The sequence below is a fragment of the Adiantum capillus-veneris genome, chromosome 8, assembly GCF_014529385.1.
Source record: "Adiantum capillus-veneris isolate H3 chromosome 8, ASM1452938v2, whole genome shotgun sequence".
In the NCBI taxonomy this organism is placed as follows: domain Eukaryota; kingdom Viridiplantae; phylum Streptophyta; class Polypodiopsida; order Polypodiales; family Pteridaceae; genus Adiantum; species Adiantum capillus-veneris.
The window spans coordinates 145,190,979-145,211,532 of NC_140938.1; the positions used below are offsets into that span (position 1 = coordinate 145,190,979).

Consider the following 20,554-nt stretch of genomic DNA (forward strand, 5'->3'; position numbering starts at 1 on the left):
TACTGCCCATATCTTTCTTGTTTGGACTCCGATTGACAAGCCATAAGGACATTCATGGGGAGCACTGCAAATTTGGCTTATTAAATTGCATTTTGACAGTGCCACTGCATCTCCACTTGCGGACATCAACCTCGTTTGATGGCCTAAAATGCCACATTTAGCATACATTTTATCATCCTGATGTCATAACAACTTTTGGCATAAATCATAAGTTAGGCAAAACTTTGAAAATGTATGCAGATGCTCATCTTTCATCCCGTGTCCGCAAAGCGGCACAAAACCGTTTGGAAACACAAAAAATCATGATACTATAACAAGCTTATCAAGTTCAAAACCTGAAATCCCCTTTGTTGATTTTTCAATGCAGACCAAGGATGGTAGTTAAAACAAGCTGCTCTCCACCCAATCAAAGCTTGATTTGTTTTGCAACTCTAGATGTGGAATGGTCTATCAAACTCTAAGAACTGGTTCCATTGGCTATAACACCTCCCAACTCTAGGAAACCAATGATTGGGCAAGAAAAACCTATGAGGAGGTGCAACTGCTCACAAGAAAAGAGAGGGTGCGGAGATTTTTATGGTAAAACTGCAAGGTGCTACCTAGAGCTGCTTGATGCTTAGCATTTTAAGATTGTATGGGATAATGAGTAGCTAGTGCAGGCACATGGACACTTATGTATGTGGATGTTTTACTCCTGTCTATGTGTTTTTTTTTAGTCACTCTTGCCTCCTTGCAACAAGTGACAGTATGTACAAAGTTTTCCTTGCCCAATACAAATTTATCGCATCATTAGTTTTTTTATTATTTAAAGTTAGGGACGTTTCTCAGCTTTTGGAAAAGCAAGTTGAGTAGAATCGAACTCACTTCTTTTTAAGTTTAATGAAGCCCATTTTGCATTCGCATGCGTGAGTCTGTCCTCCTTGCGCACATGAAACTCTGGACTTTGAAGTCACAGAGTTGACTCTCCCATTGCGACTTCCAATCTGAGGGCTGGCAATCCTGGAACAACCAAAATGTGAGAACAATGCGGATGTGCTTGCTTGCATAGAGGTAAAAACTAGCCAAGCTAAACATGAACGTCTTGCAGAAGACTATTCCAGGTTTACAAGCAATAACAAGGTTTTGATGCTTATATAGTATCATCGTCTCCCATTGCAAGCTAAAACAAAGAGATTTACCTGATCAGAGGCCGGAGACCATGACATCCTGCCCGGTGCGGCGGAGCCCCTACTCATGGCTACAGCAAGGTCGTAAACGGCTCGCTTCCGCGGGTCGGAGAGAGTCTCATAAACTTCTTGAATTTCAATGAATCTTCTGGTAGACTCCTAGGCACGTTCCCAAGGGGATACATCCGGATGATATCTTCTTGCCATTTGCCAGTATGCCCTCGTAATATCGGAAAGACCCACATACGGGGGAAGCTCCAAGATGTCGTAGAAGTGGCGGCTCGTGCGGTAGTATTTGCTACCAAGGACCTAATTCGCGTCCCAGCGGGCGATGACGGGTTTGTCGCAGAAAGTTGGGAGATTGGAGACGGGGAGAGGCAACGGTCTTTTGCGGAAGACAAGTGATTTCGAATTACAATCCAAGTCTTTACCCCTTTTTGAAACATTTGTAAGCTCTGATGTTGAGAACATAACCCTTCTTGTAAGGTATCTGCCCTAAGCATATTGAATCTTGCATATAGAAATCAGGGTTAGCCAGAAGATCATTATGAAAATGACAGATTTTTTTATCACAATCCAAGAATTCTAGAATTTGGGTGATATGGACCGAGTCGGGCGCTTGATCTCAACTGGAGTTGTTTTTATGTTCCACATGGAAAGATTTGTCCAGACCTTTTAGCTCTTAAGGGAACATTTAGATGCAGTGAACTTGAGGAGACAAGCCCAATAATCAATAGAATGTCAAGATCAAGGACACCCAATCCTCCTCTGGTTTTGTACATACAACAAGTGCTTCAGGAAACTTTAGGTAATTTAGCACCAAGATCATTACCACCCCAAAGGAATCTCCTGGCTAATTGTATGGCTTGATTCAGTTGCAGCTTGGAGGGTTTCCAACATGAGATGTAATGTATTAAGGAAGGCAATATGTAGTGGTTAAGCACAAAGACCCTAGAGGAGAGAGTAGGCTGCATAGTATGCCATTGGTAAACTTTCCTTCTCAATATGTCTAGAGTCCACTTCCATCTCTATTCCATAGAGACCCTAAACCATAGGTATACCCAGTAGCCTAAAGATTTGACCATCTAGATTTACGTAAGAGTAAGTATCTTAACACTAGTGGCTCTTTTATTTTGAGAATGTATATGTCTTACTTTAGTACTAATTTGTGTGATATGGTGCTATATGGTTGTTGAGTGAAGGGTTTTAAAATGAGAGTGGTGAGTACTTAGAGGAGACACAAGAAGAGGCTCTCCCTCCCGTTTCTCAAGGAGTTACTCAAAACACCATTGAAAGTGGCTCTCAAGGTACTCCACTAACAAACAATGTATTCAAGAAGGGTAAAGGGAAAATGGAGCCTCCAAGCACATCAAGGAAATCCACTCCTTCTTCAATGCCTCCCATTGTGCCATCTACGGAGCCCGGCATGTCCTCTTTGGCAACCACTATACCCCATATGGCACCCTCTTCTAATGTGCCCACTACATCCTCATTGGTGCACACTACTTCATTTGTTGCAAATTCTTCACTTGGGCGAGAGGCTTGGGAGAGAAGGTCGATCACACGATCTGTTGGTAAGTTTAAGAAAATTGTTAGCAAATCTGTCTTCCATATTTCCTAATTCAAAGCTAATTTGGATAATGCTTGCAGGGTTCCATTACCAAACCATTGTAGATGTTTTGCTTGTGGATATATCACAAATTGATAAGTTTGCCCGTGATAGGTACATTTTCATAGTGCTTACTTATTTGCATTTTCTTCTTGCATTGTTCTATGATTTTGAACATAATTCATGTTTGGTTTTCTTATAGCATCAACTGCGACACACAATACAAATCTATATAGCAAAAATTGTGTGCCATGTCGTGAGGTTGCGAGGCTTATCTTTGCATATTTTCCTACAAGTTTGCTTATGGATGGTCTAGGACCAATCCCATTGGGTAAGTAACTTTTCTTTGGACTAGTACCTACAGCTAACTATGGTTGTATGCTTACAGGTCATCATTCACTTTTGTAGAGGGCATGAGTGTTCCCAAGTGAACACATTTTCCAGGGGTCTAGTGACAGGGTGCATGGATGTTGCTCATGAGTTCTTTGCCGATGAGGGGTTTTTAGTCACCATGTGCAAGGCCGAGCATATTGGAGATTTTATTGCAGATGCAACTAGGGTAGGACTTGTGCTCTTACATACGTGGACTCTCATGTGTAATAAGAAGGCATATCGGCATCCACTCATAGAGAGGCGGTGAGATAACAAACTTAGTTTCATAGTTTAATTTCCTAACTAAAAACATTGTAGCTATGCCATTCATTCTTTGAGTTTTTTACTCATGCAGGTACTTGGTCTTGCCATGTGTCTTTGGTATCGTATTGGCCATCCTGTGCCACACTATGATAGAGAGGCAGGGGAGAAAATTGCCGAGAGATTGTTTCCAGCAGATTTTAGCTACATGATAGATGATGTAGTATTTCCCATTGATATTGATGGTGTTATTCTTAGAGGCGAGGCAGAGCGGTCTTCTTTGTTCTTTCGGTAAGACTAGTCCAAAGTATGATACTAGTGAATGTTATGGTATATATGTGTTTGCATTAGGTATCTGATTTACTTTTTATATGGTCAAGTGGTTTCTGGCAACATTTACTGAGCCTCATGACTATGTTTTGGACTTGTTTGCGGGGTGTGGTGGTTTGGGCCCGAGCTTCTGCGGAAGATATGAGGCACTGCATGTGTTTAGAGCTAGATGATGCGCTCTATGAAAGATATTTGAGCGATATTGCATGTGGACCTGTGAAATGTTTATTATGGATGCACATTTGGTTGAGGAAACTCTATTCTGACAGTACACATCTTCATGTTTTGATTTATGTTTTTATGTACATGGCATCCATGTGACATTGAATGGCATTTTGGTATGCTCCATACATTTCATTTGGATGTTTCATTTGTGTTTGTTTGGTACATGACGGCCACATGATGTGGAGATGACTTTGATCGGAGCTTTCTTTTGTAGTTAGATTATATTGACACCATTGGCTTGTGTGTTGATTTTTGTGAGATAACAAAATCGTTAAAGTGATGGAAATAAGAGTTTATGTGAAGGGAATCCCATGTGGGAGCCCACGTTTTCAGTACAGCCTAAAAAATACATACAAATGGTGCTTTTCATAAAGTTTCATTTTGCATAAGCATAGACATGCTTCCATATTTCTTAAAAGTGTTTGGTAGTTGAAGGATTGTACTGTGAGGTTTTGAGTTTTTGCACTACACAATGATATTTAAAGATATCATTTGTGTAAAATTAGGGTTTAAAAGCTCGAAAAAATAGTTCCAATTGTAAAAGCTCAAAACTGAAAGCTCGCAAAAATAAAACCTCCGAATGGAGTGGGAGCGATGGGATTGACGATGAGCAGCTAGAGCACGAAATTCAAAACTGGCGTCCACCATCAGCTGGTAGCCAAGTTTACTTTTGCCTTTAAGTGTTTACTATATGATGATGTGTTTTGCTGCGGATGCCATAAGAAGCTACACACCCACGTGGTTAGGACTACCAACAGGCAGGTCATGGGTTCGAGCCACCTATTTTCGCCTGTCCATTTGCCTCAAGATCCCTACGCTTAATCCACCATTGTTAATTCCACCCCCTTGAGGCATTTAAGACCTCATGCCATATAGTGTTATGGGGCACATACTATTACTAACACACAAAAGAAAACTATCTCAATAGGTCCTCAAAACATTTATTTTTTTAAGGGAACACATTAATTAGTTTAGGGAAGGAAGAAAGGAAAACGGAAGGGTAAGGGGAAAGAGGGGGGGGGCTAGGGTAGGGTAGGTGGGGAGTATTGTTTTTTTTAATGGTTAAAGGCATCCCAAAGGGTACTGTAGGCATGTAGCCTAGTGGTTAAGCTTGAACCTAATTCTCTACGTGATGAGGTCAAATCCTACAAAATTAGATTTGAAATTAGAAATGGTTTTGAATTTGAGTGGGTTGGAGATCCTAAAGCATCTTGGTAAGATTCAGTGTAATGAAAAGTGAAAGTAGAGCCAGTGGGACTCTATGATGAACTAGGTGGGCTACTACTTTCCAAATGCATACTTCTCTCTCCTTACCTTGAGAAGTTTAAGACAACTTTTCTTTTCTCAATTACTAGAGCAGGAAAGCATCGTGGGAGGAAAGGAGAGGGAGAGATACCATAACTACTAGAGCACGAAAAGCATCGTGGAAGGAAATGAGAGGGAGAGAGACCATAATATGAACATTCAAATACAAATTAATGAAAGCCACCATAGGCCTATAGCTAATAGCTTATTTGATCTATTCTACAAGAATGGATTAATTTCCATGATTTGATTCCAAAAGGAATCTTTCAAGTTGAAGGAAAATTAACGAGGGTAGATTCCTATGCGCCTCTTTGGGACCCATCTCTGCCTCCCCACCCACATCTTTGCACGTTCACGTCATGGTGGTCATCAAAACCTTGCACCTCCCCTCCTCCTCTATCTCCGCTTGTGTGCATTACCCACATGTGGTTCATTCCTTAAACGCATGGATGGCCCTCACACTCCTCTTTGTGCACCCCTGTCTCTCTGCACGCCTCGGTGCCCCTCCTCCTCCTTTGTCGCTTTGCATCCGAGATCCAATTGCAGCTGGGAACCTCCAATGCCTCGATCAGCTCACGAGAGATTGCTCATCGCCTTGAATTGAGAACGGTTCCTACAAGCACTACGAGCCACTACCTTAAGAAAAGAAGATTCTCTCTGTCTCGTCCCTCTCCCTCATCTACTTTGTACTGCATGTTGGTCTTGTCTCACTTGCAAGTCACCTCGGTATGTTCACACCACCTGCCCTCCCTCCCCTTGCCACTTGCTTGCACTCGGTAGTGCCTTCGTCTACACACTACCTAACAATTAACCATCCTCCTTCGGTAGCTTTTGACCCCAGTAGTAGGCTGCCTACTCCTACATTGTTTTCCAGCTAGCATCTATGTCTACATGTCCTGCGTGAACATGTGCCTTCATTCCGTTTGTCCGCTCGTCACCAACAAACTAGCCCCCTAGCTAATATCTATACATGCAATTATTGTCCTAGCAATTAATCCTTAAGGGAATTTTGAATAAAAGCAAGCACACCTAGCTTACCAAGGCGCCCTAACATCTTTCAGACTCTCTCGTAGCCATTACCTGTCCTCATGAAGGTAAAAATCTCTCTCCCTCTCTCTCTCTACAGCTATCCATAAAAATCTCTCTTCCTCTCTCTCTCTCTCTACAACTATCCATAACAAGGCGAGGACTCACAATGGCCTGTGGAAGGTAAGGGGGGAGGAAAGATTTATAAATGTGATATGTTTAAATGTAATATTTGTGTGTGTGTGTGTGTGTGTGTGTGTGTGTGAGAGAGAGAGAGAGAGAGAGAGAGAGAGAGAGAGAGAGCGAGAGAGAGAGTTCAATTAAGATTTTGTAATAACTTGTTCTTAAGAGTGCACTTCATTTATAAGATATTCTTGAGAGAGAGAGAGAGAGAGAGAGAGAGAGAGAGCATCATACAAAAATAGAAAATGATGTGACTCCTACCCAAAAGGTTCATCTTTTATTGCATCTTATGATTTTAATGCCTCACAATAGCAGCAATATGGAGAGACCTTTTAAAAAGATTAAAATGAAGAAAATGTCATAATGTATCTAATCCAATGGTGATAAAAAGCACTAAAGTGGAAAGAGAGGTTATATCACATTTAATGTGATGGTGAAATATTTGATAGTGAGAGGTTTGCACGTTTTTTCTACCACTCCTCTATGGCCTTCTTGGTAAAAAACAAGAGAATTTTATAATTGTTTGTACGAAAAGGTAGATCCAATCACTCGAAGTGAAATGCAATTAATATTGCACAAATAACTTGGGATGCAATCCAAACCCCGTGGTTAAACTTTGTAGGATAATTGCTCTACTAGTAGCCGGCCCATGACCTATGTCCGTGATTCCCCTTGGGTTGACAGTGGCAGTACATTCCATTGAAAGTCGAAACTTTTTCACTACCCCATGGTAGTTGGTGGACTTTTTCCCTTGAAAATACAAGGGTGAAGGATCCAACCGTTGACCATCAACCCTACTAAGTGATTGAGTAATCACGATCTGGGTCTTACCCCAATGCTTTACTCCTATAGGCACTCTTAGTGCTAATAGGAGGTCTACTAAAATTGGAGTTGTATGCATAACTAGAGCTTTTTCGCACCCAAAAATCCATAATCTGAGGTTTTTGTGAGTAGTCGTGCAGTCTGAAATACTGGCTTCATCCATACACCTTCGTAGAGAAGATAAGCCCTTACGAGTTTAAGACGTGAACACTAGAATGGTAACAAGACACTTTTATGTCCTTGGACACTTTTGTGTCCTGTTAAGTGACCATTTTGCTTGAATGCTTTGAAGAGTATGAAAATGAATTTCTAGGTGCTATATATCCACAAAGTTGCCTTATGAGCTGAAAAAAACTTAGCATTTTTTTTTGAGTATCGATCTCACCATTAACCTTACTCTTGCACAACATTTTTGAACCTAAACTGTGTGAAAAAACGGGTCCTGTTTTTGGCTTTTTTTCAATTTTTGGCAACTATACCACTCTAAACTTCATGTTTGTGAGGTTTAGATGGCTAGAGATTAGGCCTTCATAGTTCTCAACATGTTTTGATGATTGTAGGGAGAGCTAAGTGTTAAAATTGAAAGTTATGACCAATTTACAAGAATTGCATAATCCTGTTTTTTGACCAAAATTAGCACTTTTATGATTTTTTTGGTGGCTTTCTTGATATCCAAATTCAGTTTTGATTGTGTAAGTGTAATGCATAACATAAATCTAATCTTCCTTGAGTTTTGGGGGACCTAATATGCTATATAGCATAGTATATGATGATGGTTGATTTTTTTGATTGCTAAAGAATACGACACATTTTAGAGTAGCAAGTATAACTTTCTCAATATTGCTAGTTTCTTAGGCCAATTGTGTGTATTTTGTAGGTAGTGACCATATCTAATCATAGACTACAAACTTGGCTAGATATTGAGTAGTTTCTATGGGTTTTTAGAGGTCATAATGCTAAACCTAGTTTTTTCATGTTTGCTGTATTTAGCACTTTATCATTGCCCCCAAGGTTCCAATTGTAAGAGATCCATTATCCTTTTGACATGCTCCATGGCTCCTTTTGAATACAAAGGCCCAAAGGTAACTAAGAAAACATGTATATAGTATATGTATTGAGTGTGACTATAGAAACTTTGATGATAGGTCCGCAGAATGGCAAAAATGCAACTTTTTTGTACCTATTTTTTTTGCCCAAAAAAAAATTAGTGAGGTAAAAGCAACCATATGTTTTGGTCACCAACCCATTGAAGTTAACGGGGCATTTTATCTCATGTCCTACAAAAATCTCCACTCTTATTTATATGCAATCAACCGTAAGAAATTGCTGTTTTGGGCAAAATGCATTGGTCCATCAACTTTGGAGGCTTGTAGTGACCAAGGGATGAGAAAAATTACAAGTTTCTCATTTTTTCCATACGTAGTAGTTATTGAACTATAAGCTCATGAAAGGATTTTTCAAAATGAGTGGATCTACTATGGTTTTGGAAATTTTTCCCAAAACCCTGAAAGGACACTTTTATGTCCTGTTAGGTTACCATTCTAGTGTTAAAAAACGCTACTTGACTATCACACTTAAAGTGTGGTGTGAAAAAATAATGTCCAAAAAATCACTAATGGCAAGACTCGTGCTTGTCCATTTGCAAAGAGATGGTAAGTGATGGCTCGTAGCCCTTCCTGTTTGCTCATAGCCGGTCCTGTTACCGTATATGTTAGGAAGAGTTTAAGAAAGTCATGTCTAGCTTCACCTTTCCCGCATAGAAAGTTGGAGCGAGAGAGAGACACAGAGTGCTGGGTTGAGGAAATCCCCTTATGCGATTGTATTGTATGCCCTATGCAGACCATGGCTGTGTCGTAGCTTATCCTATAAGCGTACAACTATGTACTTGTACCACGCCCTTGTAGAGAGAGATACCATAAGTCACATCCTGACCCACTTATCTTGTATATGATCGTGATTGTATCAGGGTGCAGATGTATGGCACATTGCCTGTGAATAAACATAAAACGAAATGTGTGAAAACATCAACAACTGAGCTCTTCCTTGATAGAGTAGCTAGAGTTATAGTGAAAGCGTCTGCAATGATGGGTGTTGTTCAACCATCATAATAGTATGTCATGTATACAAAGAAAAAAATAGAATAATTAGCCCTTGGCTTAAATGACAGTCTCAACCATGTGAGCCTTTGTTATAAGTGCATTGCACAAGGACACTAGTATGGATACATCACAGTGCAACGTTGTGTAAACTGTGAGCTTATATCCACGTAGTGCTAAAGATGTGTGCCAATATTGTTGATATAAAGTCAATCGATAATACCTTTGCACATAAGAGAAGCCTTGCTTCACATGAAATTTTGCAAAGCACTTTGCTTTGTACAGCGGTTTCGTATGGAGTCTGCCCTGTTGAGATGTAGAGAGAAAGAGAGAGAGACGAGACAAGAGACACACCATGTACGCTCGCAAAGACTGATTCATATTGAGGACAAGATACAAATATATAGGTGAGACCAAGTTCAGTAGAGTGAGCCATATATAGCTCCAACACCCCCACTCAAACAAAGGTCTCTAGCTTTGGATGAAAAAACCCAAGCCCCTATACAATGTGAAATATAAACCAGCGGTGATGATGTAAAGGTGAATTGTGCATCTATGTGCAAATATTCAAGTGACTTAGATATCACAAGGTGCAAATGTGGAGTGTGCATAGTGCATGGTACCTAAAAGATTACAATGTCATATGTACAAAGCTATTACAATAGCAAAAAAGCTAATCTAGAAAGAGTGAGGCCGAAGCAACTCCAAGCTCCGAGCGCAAGAGGATGAAATGTGACTCATTGAGGCATTTGGTCAAAATGTCTGCAATCATCTGGTCACTTGGATAGTGTTCAACCATAATGGTTCCTTTGTGTACTTCATACCTGACATAATGATAATGGACAGCAATGTGCTTTGAATTATTATGTTGAACGTAGTCTTTTGCAAGACTAATAGCACTTTGGTTGTCACACCGCAAGGGTGTGCTAGAAAGAGGAGAGTGACCAATATCAACCAGTATTTGTCGAAGCCAAATCAACTTACGAGCTGCAAGTGATGCCGCAACATATTATGACTCAGTCATAGAAATTGCAACACAACGTTGTTTCTTGCTGGTCCAAGAAACAAGACAACCATGTATAAAGAATCAATTTCCACTAGTAGATCGCATAGATAAATGTGAGCTTGCCCAGTCTGCATCTGTGTAACCCAAAAGAGAAAGAGATTGCATAGAATCCGATGTGAGTTGTTGTCGATAGACTAAACCAAAATCTGTAGTGCCTTTCAAGTATTTCAATACACGCTTTGCAGCAGACCAATGCTTAAGAGAAGGACATGCAAGATGTTGTCCAAGATAATTAGCAACAAACAAAATATCAGGATGAGTGTTCATGCCAACAAACTGAAGACATCCAATCAAGTTAGCATAAGGTTGATTTGTGACAAGTTGACCGCCATTGTCAGAAGTATTCTTCGTAGAGCTCGCAAGACAATGTGTGTTGGCTGAATGTACAGATTCCATACCAAATTTTTGAATAGTATCTGCAATAAACTTTGATTGTCGAAGGAATAAAATACCTTTTGTACGGTTCCATTGGATTTGAATGCCAAGACAAGAGTGAATCTCTCCAAGATCCACCATATCGAATGCAGAAGACAATAACTTTTTCAACTTGTTGAAGAAATCCCAAATCATTGGAAACAAGGATGGTATCATCCACATAAAGAGCAAGAATCACAAAACTACTACCTTGGCATTTTATGTATAAGTTGGGGTCTCACGAGCAAGAGATGAATCCTTTAGAGGTAAGAAAAAGATCAAATTTTGTATACCAGGCTCGCGAAGCTTGTTTGAGACCATATAGTGCCTTATGGAGTTGAGCAACAAGATCTTCTTTACCTAGAATAACAAACACTTCTGGTTGTTCCATATAAATTTCCTCTTCCAAGTCACCATTAAGAAAAGCAGTTCGCACATCCATTTGATGAGCTTCTAAATCAAATTGAACAGCAAATGCCAATAAAACTCGAACACTTGTAATGCGAACAACTGGTGAAAAAGTCTCTTGATAATCAACACCAGCTACTTGGGAGTAACCTTTTGCAGCTAAACGCGCCTTGAACTTGTCAAAAGATCCATCTGCTTTTACTTTTGTCTTATACACCCACTTACATTTAATAGCTGTATGACCAGGAGGTAATTCAGTTAGTATCCATGTACCTTTAGAGATAAGAGAATCGTACTCTGCTTCCATAGCCTCTTGCCATTGATCCTTTTGTGGTGAAGAGATAGCTTCATCATAAGTAACGGGATCTTCAGAAGTAGAAAAAGCATTATCACCAATATCGTCATCATAAACATGACATGAGCCATGTCCAAATCAATAGGCAGATCAACAAAAATATCAATATCATCATTGGCAACATTTGGAATGGATGGTTGTGAAGAGGAAAGTTGCTCTATAGAAAGAGTTTCATATTATGAAAGAAATGAAAAAGCCTGAAGCAATGATTTAGTATCATCAGAATCATCCATGGACCATGAGCCTCCCATAAGTTGTTCGTTAAAAGTAGCATCACGATTCACAATTACTTTCTTGGAGGAAGGGTCATAGAATTTATAGCCTTTGGAAGTGTCAGAATATCCAATAAAAATAACTTTAAGACCAAGAGCATCAAGCTTTGTTCGTGTTTCTTTGGAAACATGAATATAAGCAATACATCCAAAGGTTCGAAAATGAGATACAGAAGGAATGTCACCTGTCCATGCTATGATGGGTATCTTACCAGAGGGTGCAGTAGTAGGAAGATGATTTTGATAAATGTTGCTGTCAAAGTAGCTTCAGCCTAGAAAACATGAGATAAGCCAGAATGAATCAGCATACATCTTACAACATTGAGAATAGTGCGATTCTTTCGTTCAGCAACACCGTTCTGTTGAGGCGAATATGGAATAGTGTGTTCATGATGAATTCCAATGTCAGCACAGTAACTCACAAAATCTCGAGAAACATATTCGCCTCCATTGTCACTACGAAGCTTCTTAAGGCGACGACCAGTTTGAAGTTCAGCAGCCTTGTGGAGTTGTTTGAAAACAGATAAGGCTTCATATTTTTGTCTAAGTAGAAATACAGTCGTATACCTTGAGAAACCATCAATGAAAGTAATGAAGTAGCGATATTGTGATCTCGAAGAAGGTAGAGGTCCACATATATCAGTATGAACAAGATCCAATATGTCATGAGAATGAGTTGTATTTGAAAGAGGAAAGGGTTTACGATTGTGTTTCCCAAGAGCACAAAATTCACAAATTCCCATATGGGGATGGGCTTTAAGATCCATGCCATGAACAAGATCACAACGTTGAAGATCAAAGAGTTTTGAGAAATCAGCATGAACAAAACGGTGATGCCATACTTTGAAATCATGATCACCTGGAGCAGTGACAATATTTGCTACAGCATTGTTGAGAGAGAGTTCAAACAAATTACCATTTCGAGGAGTAGTGGCTATAGTCTGTCCATCTTTCTCAATTCGGCATTTGGTATGATCAAATCCAACAAACAGACCAAGATCAACAAGTCTAGCAACTGAAAGAAGATTACGTTGAAGATTTGGTACATGTAATACTCTTCGCAAAATTCGAGTGGAGGAAGATAAGGTACCAAGATATAAGTCTCCAATACCATTTACTTGACAAGTAATATCATCAGCAAGATAAACAACACGTTGAACTGGCAGTGGATGATAGTTATGGAGCCACTTAGACTGATATGTCATATTTCCTGTAGCACCAGAATCGACAATAAAAAGTGATCCATCACGTACATGAAGTATTCTGTCTGGAGCAACTGAACATAGGACGCAGCTTGTTTCTGGTACAATGTTGTTTCGATGTTCAGTAGCATATGCTCTATTCCGATCTGTGTCGAATCGACGCTTATAACACATATGAGTGGGATGATCAGATCGTCCACAATATTCACAACAACAAGAAGAAGAGTCTCTAGATAGACGTGGTTGTTTTCTGGTAATATTGTGTTCTTCATCATATTGACGTGCCCAACAATCATCTTCAGTATGACCATTTCTATTGCAGTAAGAACATTGCTTATTAGGAAATTTGAGACGAGAGAAAATAGTACCGCGACGGCCACATCTGTGGTTTCCTAGTTGAAATGGACGCCTTCGAGGATAAAAAGCACGTTCCATCTGTTGTGACTCAGTCTCCTCTTGTGAAATCATAGCTGTATCGTGACCAGCATTCCGACGTTCTTGACGTTGAGAGTATTCAATTAAAGACATGCAAGCCTGGTCGAAATCAAGACCATCTTTATTAGAAAGAATAGTAACAATGTTATCATAAGAAGAGTCCTTCACCTTATCAAGGAGAAGTGTAATCAGTTGCTTTTGTGGAGCAGGATCACGGACAGCACCAAGCTGATTAATAATAGATTTGAAAGATTCAATATGTCCCGTCATGGTAGTACCAACTTCATATTGTAACTTGTTAAGCAACCCTCTCAAATAAAGTATTTCTGTAACAAATTTCTTCTGAAAGTTTTCAATAAGGTACTTCCATACGTCCTGGGAAGTAGGCAGTTCATACATATCAAGCAAAAGGGAATCAGTAAGAGCAGAAAGAATATACCGACGAGCTACTTTATCACGTCGTTGCCAATCCGTATAAGCAACATTCCAATCTTCAAATATAGGTCCTTCAGTGATAAGCACGTTATCATTATCCGTATCAACAGGCTGAGGCGGACAAACACGATTTCCAAGAACAACATCGGAGAGTTCATCGCCTTCAAGAATTAACAACATCTTTGCTTTCCAACCTGGAAATCCTTGACCTTGGAAAGGAGGAACAGAACGCTGGCCAGAAGGAAAGCCGTTGACGAGAATATTCATAACCATATCTTGTTGCGAGAAGACGTATAAGATAAGGTCACAGAATCTGCACATCATATATGGTGAAGGCCGCAATTGAGAACGAGAGAGATATGAGTACTGCGTTCTATCAACGATAAACGTAAGAAGGATGCTCAAGGAACATCCAAAGATGTGAGAGACGTCACCCAAAAAAGGCAGGGTAAAGAAGACGTGAATAATAAATGAGTCCTCAAAATAGAGTGGCGTGAGACGCAAGATTGACGGCCACAATACGAATAGCAAAAAGCTAAATCTCCTCGAAAAAAGTTAATGCTAAAATAAGAAAAACGATCGCGGACGCTTCACGAAGAAGTAGGACGAAGAAAGCTGCATCAAGATCAATTGCAGTAAAAACAACATAACTTTCTGCTGCGAACTCCGATTGACGCAAACCTAGAACTCAAATTGAAGAGATCGAGGAGACGAACAAGTTCTGGATAAAAAGCTTTTTCCGTTTCTCCAAATTTTAAGCAGAACATCAAGAAAAATTGAGATGAAGTTCAGGGTGTCATCAACAAGAAAACGTAATCAACGATTAGATTGATTAGAAATAAACGCCACATAAAACACTAATCATATTCGTCTTAACACAAAACAACCACAGTTAACAAGAATCAACGCTCAAAAATAAAATTTATAACAATTTTGAATCTTACATGCGAATCGCATACACATACTGTTGTCACCATGAATTGAATCGGCGCGTGATCGTTACCGCTCTGATACCATGTTGAGATGTAGAGAGAAAGAGAGAGAGACGAGACAAGAGACACACCATATACGCTCCCAAAGACTGATTCATATTGAGGACAAGATACAAATATATAGGTGAGACCAAGTTCAGTAGAGTGAGCCATATATAGCTCCAACATTCCCAAGCTTTGCTTTGCTGAGCAGAGAGATCTTTTGCAAAGCGAAAAGTAAAAAATGGACGAAACAAACATAGCTTGAAAGTTACTAACCTTGTCCCCCACTTGTGGTCAGGTTTTTGGTAATCTGCTAGAATCTGGCTCATAGCCATATGTACTGCTTGAGTGAGTTAGCGTATGTATCATATACACCCTCGTGGGATGTAAAAACCTGCAAACATCGTAGCAAGTTTTCCTACGTTCGTATGCTAAGAGCATAATCCAAACTCTGGAAACCGCGATGCCAAATACTAAAAAGGAAGCTTTGATTTACATGAGTACTCATGGAGTTCTGGTGCGTATAGCTAACAGATACTCTTGCCAATTGACAATGGCATAGCAAAAGAAAGTCGACCGTGTCGAGCATTTACAGATAATCGACCTTGTTGAGTTGTACCACGTATAAAACTTTGCCTAGGAACCATGGCCTAGCAAAAAGAAAAATCTAAAATGCGACATAGAGAAACCCCCGTTGGCTTCTCAAGCTGATGAGTGATTTGTACCCACTGGCCGTATTGTCATAAAACACGAATGAAGTTCAATAAAGAAAAGATCCTTGTAGAACCATAGGTAATGGTCGGACTTGCCAAGGTACATGTGTTGCCTTCATCAAGGGTAGCAACAGGCTGTGCCAATCTCCGTGAGATTCTTATGCAACACCATGTCCTGACCTTTAGCAGGCATGGAAAAAAGAAAAAAAACATGGCTTTTAAATGATAACATTACTCACTCAAGCCTTGTTTCTGGAATACTCGCATCGGCTTGCCTTGTCGTACTAGCTTGGTTCAGTGTGCCAATGTTCTAAAGAACTCGCATCGACTTGCCTTGTCATACTGGCTTGGTTGAATTTGATGCATGATTTTGTTGAATTCCCTTTGAGATGTGCTCCACTGGTGACAATCTTTCATGTTTACATGGAGTTCAAGAAAGCCTTGCTTCTCCACCACCATGCTCTGCATGGGTTCTGCATAAGTTTCATACTTTGTGGTGATCGTAAGTTGAAATATTTGCTTGCTTCAAGCATCTCCCTCCTTGAGAGCTCGACTACACATGGTTAGCCATTGTTACCGCAAATGAAGTCGAAACCTAGGCCATGCCGTTCCATGGTCTCAATGTAATATATGATATTGTGGTGGATGTCTGCAATTTTTGAAATTGCAGTGGTTTGTTCAAAGATTCTGCACTGCATCACATGTCGTTACTTGTTGTCGCTCTGGCTCTATAGTCGAGGATAGGAGGAAAATACCTTCGTATGCACAAGGTGAGAAAGACCCCTAGCCAAGATATTTTTTTTGGGTCATATTTTTTGGATCTAAGCATAGCGGGCTCTTCCCTGTGTAAAACTAAAAGCTCAAACAAGCTATGGCGCAGCTGACAGTGGCGTGCCGACAGATTGCATCGAGAGCAGAGAGATTGGTTGCAAATCTCACATGGTGCAGAATCAAAACATCCCCAGCAGGTCGGGTGATGCCAGCAAGACCGAACTCGTTCCATTTACTGCTAGCTGACTTCTCCTTCCCCCTCATGCTAGGGTCATTGCACGTGGGCTTTCCCCATCCTCCTTCTCTGTCGCCTATCAAGGACTACTGCCCACGACCTTGCTTCCTTGGTGCATGAGCATGCAAAATTGGTTGGCTCCACGCCCCCCTTGCCCAAAATAGACCCGCTCTGATACCAATGTAAGGCCCCTTGTGGGACTGCCCTCAGAGTGATCCTCCCAACCACCCATTAAATAGCCCCTTGGGCCTCATTCCCTATCCACACTAGTAGCCGGCCCCTTGGGCCTGGTCCTTGACCAGCGGGCATTACCCTTGGCATCATAGAAACAATAAACTTCATAATTTCCATGAAAAGGTGATGTAAAGAAACAATTGAAGGGATAACAAGGTTATTTTACAAAGACCCTTGCCATGTGGCACTTATCCAGCCAAAGAATCCAACGGCCTCAGTGTTGCAACAACCTTGCACAATGAACCCTATGGCCTTGCGCAGGCCAAAACTCTTAATCTCTCTCCTCCACTCTCCCTTTCATGCCTGGTCCTACTCGACTTTTCCTTCAAGCCGAGGAGGAATCTTTTTGGATTCCCCTTAATGAACCTCAAAAGTAAAATTTGGCAATCTTTGGAGATTCCTTGCCTTCCTCTCTTCAGAGTAGACTAGCACATGCAAAGCAAAACTCCACAACAATTCCCGACATCGAACTCTAGACCTAAAGAGATAAAGGTTAATATGTTACCCATGCCACCTCATCTCTTTCCCATTTTTTGACAGGATAAACAAGATTTTCACCAATGGTTAACATCCCACTGAATACTTGGCCACACATAGCCTTCTTGCAAAATTTTATGCAACATGATCTTCATGGCAAAATGGCCTCGAAGATCCCTTATGATTTTCTTCCAAAATCTTGTAGATTTCCTCTTTCCAAGGCACACAACGGAATACTATATCACTTCCTTTCATGTAAAGCACATCATCAAGCATTTTGTATTTTCTACCTTTTCTTATAAAAGCATACTTTTTGGATGATGGTAGACCCTGAGGTAAAACACCTGTCAACAGATAGTCTACCTCCTTTGATAAAACTTCCCTTCCATGATATAAAGGGGCATTAGCCTTCAGCACAAACACATAAGTGATCATTTCTTTGGCAATGTCATGAGATTATTCATTTTGAGACCTTCCAATATGCTGCAAACTCCATGATTCAAACTTTTTAAGTAACAATTTCACCTTGAATCATAAATGTTTTAGTTTAGAATTCTTATTCTTCCATACTCCCAATACTTGCTTCACAACCAACAAGGCATCTCCTTTGATTTGTAGGCATCTAATTCCCAACTATAAATAGATGTGCATGACACCTTCAAGAGCCATGTACTCTACTTCATTGTTACTTTTTGCATCAAGTTTTAGTCCTTGTTTCCTTACAAGTTTTCTTTGTGCATTATAGATGACAATTCCTCCATAAGCAGCATCATGACTTCTTCGATAAGAGCCATCCAAACATAAGTGAATCATTGGATATGGAAAGAGGTTCCATATTTTTCCTTTGCACCACCTCTTCCTTAACCAAAACAAGAGTCTCTTTATAAGTGAGTAAATCTACCAAGGTAGCCCGAGTACTCTCTTCCATTAAAAAAGTGAATTGAAACTATTGAATTTCAATAACCCATTTCATCATTGTCTTTGATATATTTGAGTTATTAAACAATTGAGGAAGCAATGAATAATTGGTGAGAAAAGTGAACAACTTTTGCAACAATTAATGTGTAAATTGTCTGCAAGCATAAACCATACTGGTCATCACCGATTCAATTTTCTAAGTAATCTCTTTCATGTGGATTTTTCACTCTACTAGCATAATGAACAGGCTTCATATACTCAGATTCCTTCCCCCTTTGGAACAACACAGCTCCAATGGCATCATTTCCCAATGATGGATTAACATAAAATTTACTTTCCCAGTTCAGGAGCTTGCATAATAGGTAGTGTACTCAAAACATCTCTCACTCTGTCAAAAAAATCTTCAAAGTCATGTGTCCACTCCAATGGATCATTCTTAACCATTTGCTACAATGGATATAATAATTGTCATGGCAAGATATAAATTGAGACAGATATTTAAACTTCTTTATGAAAGTGGCCAATTGTCTTGTATCCTTTGGGGATGACAACAATAACAAGGCTTCTACTTTCTTTGGATCTGCCTCAATCCCATTTTCTGAATTGCATGTCGAAGAAGCTTCACTCTTGGCTCTACCAAATGAAATTTCTTAGGGTTAATTGACACCCACATCATCATACCTTGCAAAAGTCATTTCAAGCTTCTAAATATTCTCTTTCCTTGAATTGTATACACAAAACTCATCTATGAACCGTTTGACAAACTTCCCAAGGAACGGGGTAAGGACCCAATCCACTTTTCTTTCAAAAGCTCTGGGTCCATTTGTCAAGGAAGGCAGCAAAAGTGGAAACAACCCCATGGAGTGATTAAAGTAGTGTTTTTTTGGTCTTCAAGAGCAAGGATACGTTGGAAATACCCTAAATAGCCATCACAAACACTATATCTTTCAAAGCCATCCATTGCATCCAAACATTGATTAATGAAAGTTAAGGGATAAGGATCTTTCTTGGTCATTGCATTTAATGGCTTATAATCAATCCAAACTCTCCAATGCCCATCTTTATTGGGAGTAACCACTACATGGCTCACCCATTCAGCATTATCAACCGGCACAATGAACCTTGTATCCAAAAGTTTATCCACTTCTTCCTTTAAAGAATTCATTTGCTCCTTACCCATCCTTCTTAATTTATGTCTTATTGGTTTGGCCCCTTCAACTAGTTCAATCTTTACAAGATTTTAAGTAAAACCCCTTATTTCTTGATATGAAGTGATGAAAATATTTGAAAACATTTCCAACATTGTTAAGTACTCTCTTCTTTCTCCTTGTGTCAAATTAGTAAACATGTTTTGAATCAACCCCTTCTTCATTGGCAACTCTTGTTTAGGCTGCATCAGCTCCTCGAGTTGTTCTAAATGGCTTGAAGCATTTATATCCCCTCACACTTGCATTACTTCACCAATTTCTCTCTTCTCCTCATCCAACAACGAGAATGACACTTCACCCTCATCACTAGAACTAGAAGTAGTGCTACTTTCTGAATCTTTAGAGCTGTCTTCACTAGTAACTTTGGATTCATCATTTTCACTCACATCTTCTAGTGGCAAAGTTTGCTTGGTAGTCATATCAAACACCCTCTTCTCACCCTTCTTGCCATACACACAGATTGTGCCCTTTCCCCAACCTTGTATAGCACCAACAACTGTCAACCAAGGTCGTCCCAAAATAAGAGGAAAAGCTCCCAAGCTAGCTGGCATAACATGATAGTTTACTATAACCTTCATGTTGAAGACTTCAACTTCCAAATTCTTAATCAGCCCCAAACACTTCACTTTGGCATGGCTTTCTAGTCGAATCTTGAACCCATAGCTTCCGCATGTAATGAGACCTACACTCTCAATACACGACTATGTGATCACAAAAACTTGAGCACCTCCATCAATGTAGGCCTCTCCCATGGCCACACGTTTGTGCCAAGCGTTCACCACAGGACAAAGGTAACTCTACCACAACCAATACTTTGACTTGTTCATGCTTCAGATCTTTCTCTGGATGTACTAATGACTTCCACTGCCTGTTAAGTTTGGGCACCATATTCATCAATTGTCCAAAAGTACAATTTACTTTCCTCCCAATCAAGTCTTCTTTTAAACTGTAATCTGTTTGGCCTTTTCCCAAAGGTAAATTTTCTACTTCAAGTTGTTTGTTTTTTTCTTCTAGTTCACTCCAAAGTTTTATTTTTTTAATA

At 39.9% G+C, this 20,554-nt stretch overlaps 1 pseudogene; it reads right to left on the minus strand.

The window, feature by feature from the left end:
- Positions 1-876: 876 nt before the first annotated feature.
- On the minus strand, positions 877-2,594 carry LOC147453117 (chaperone protein dnaJ 20, chloroplastic-like; annotated as a pseudogene).
- Positions 2,595-20,554: the final 17,960 nt, after the last annotated feature.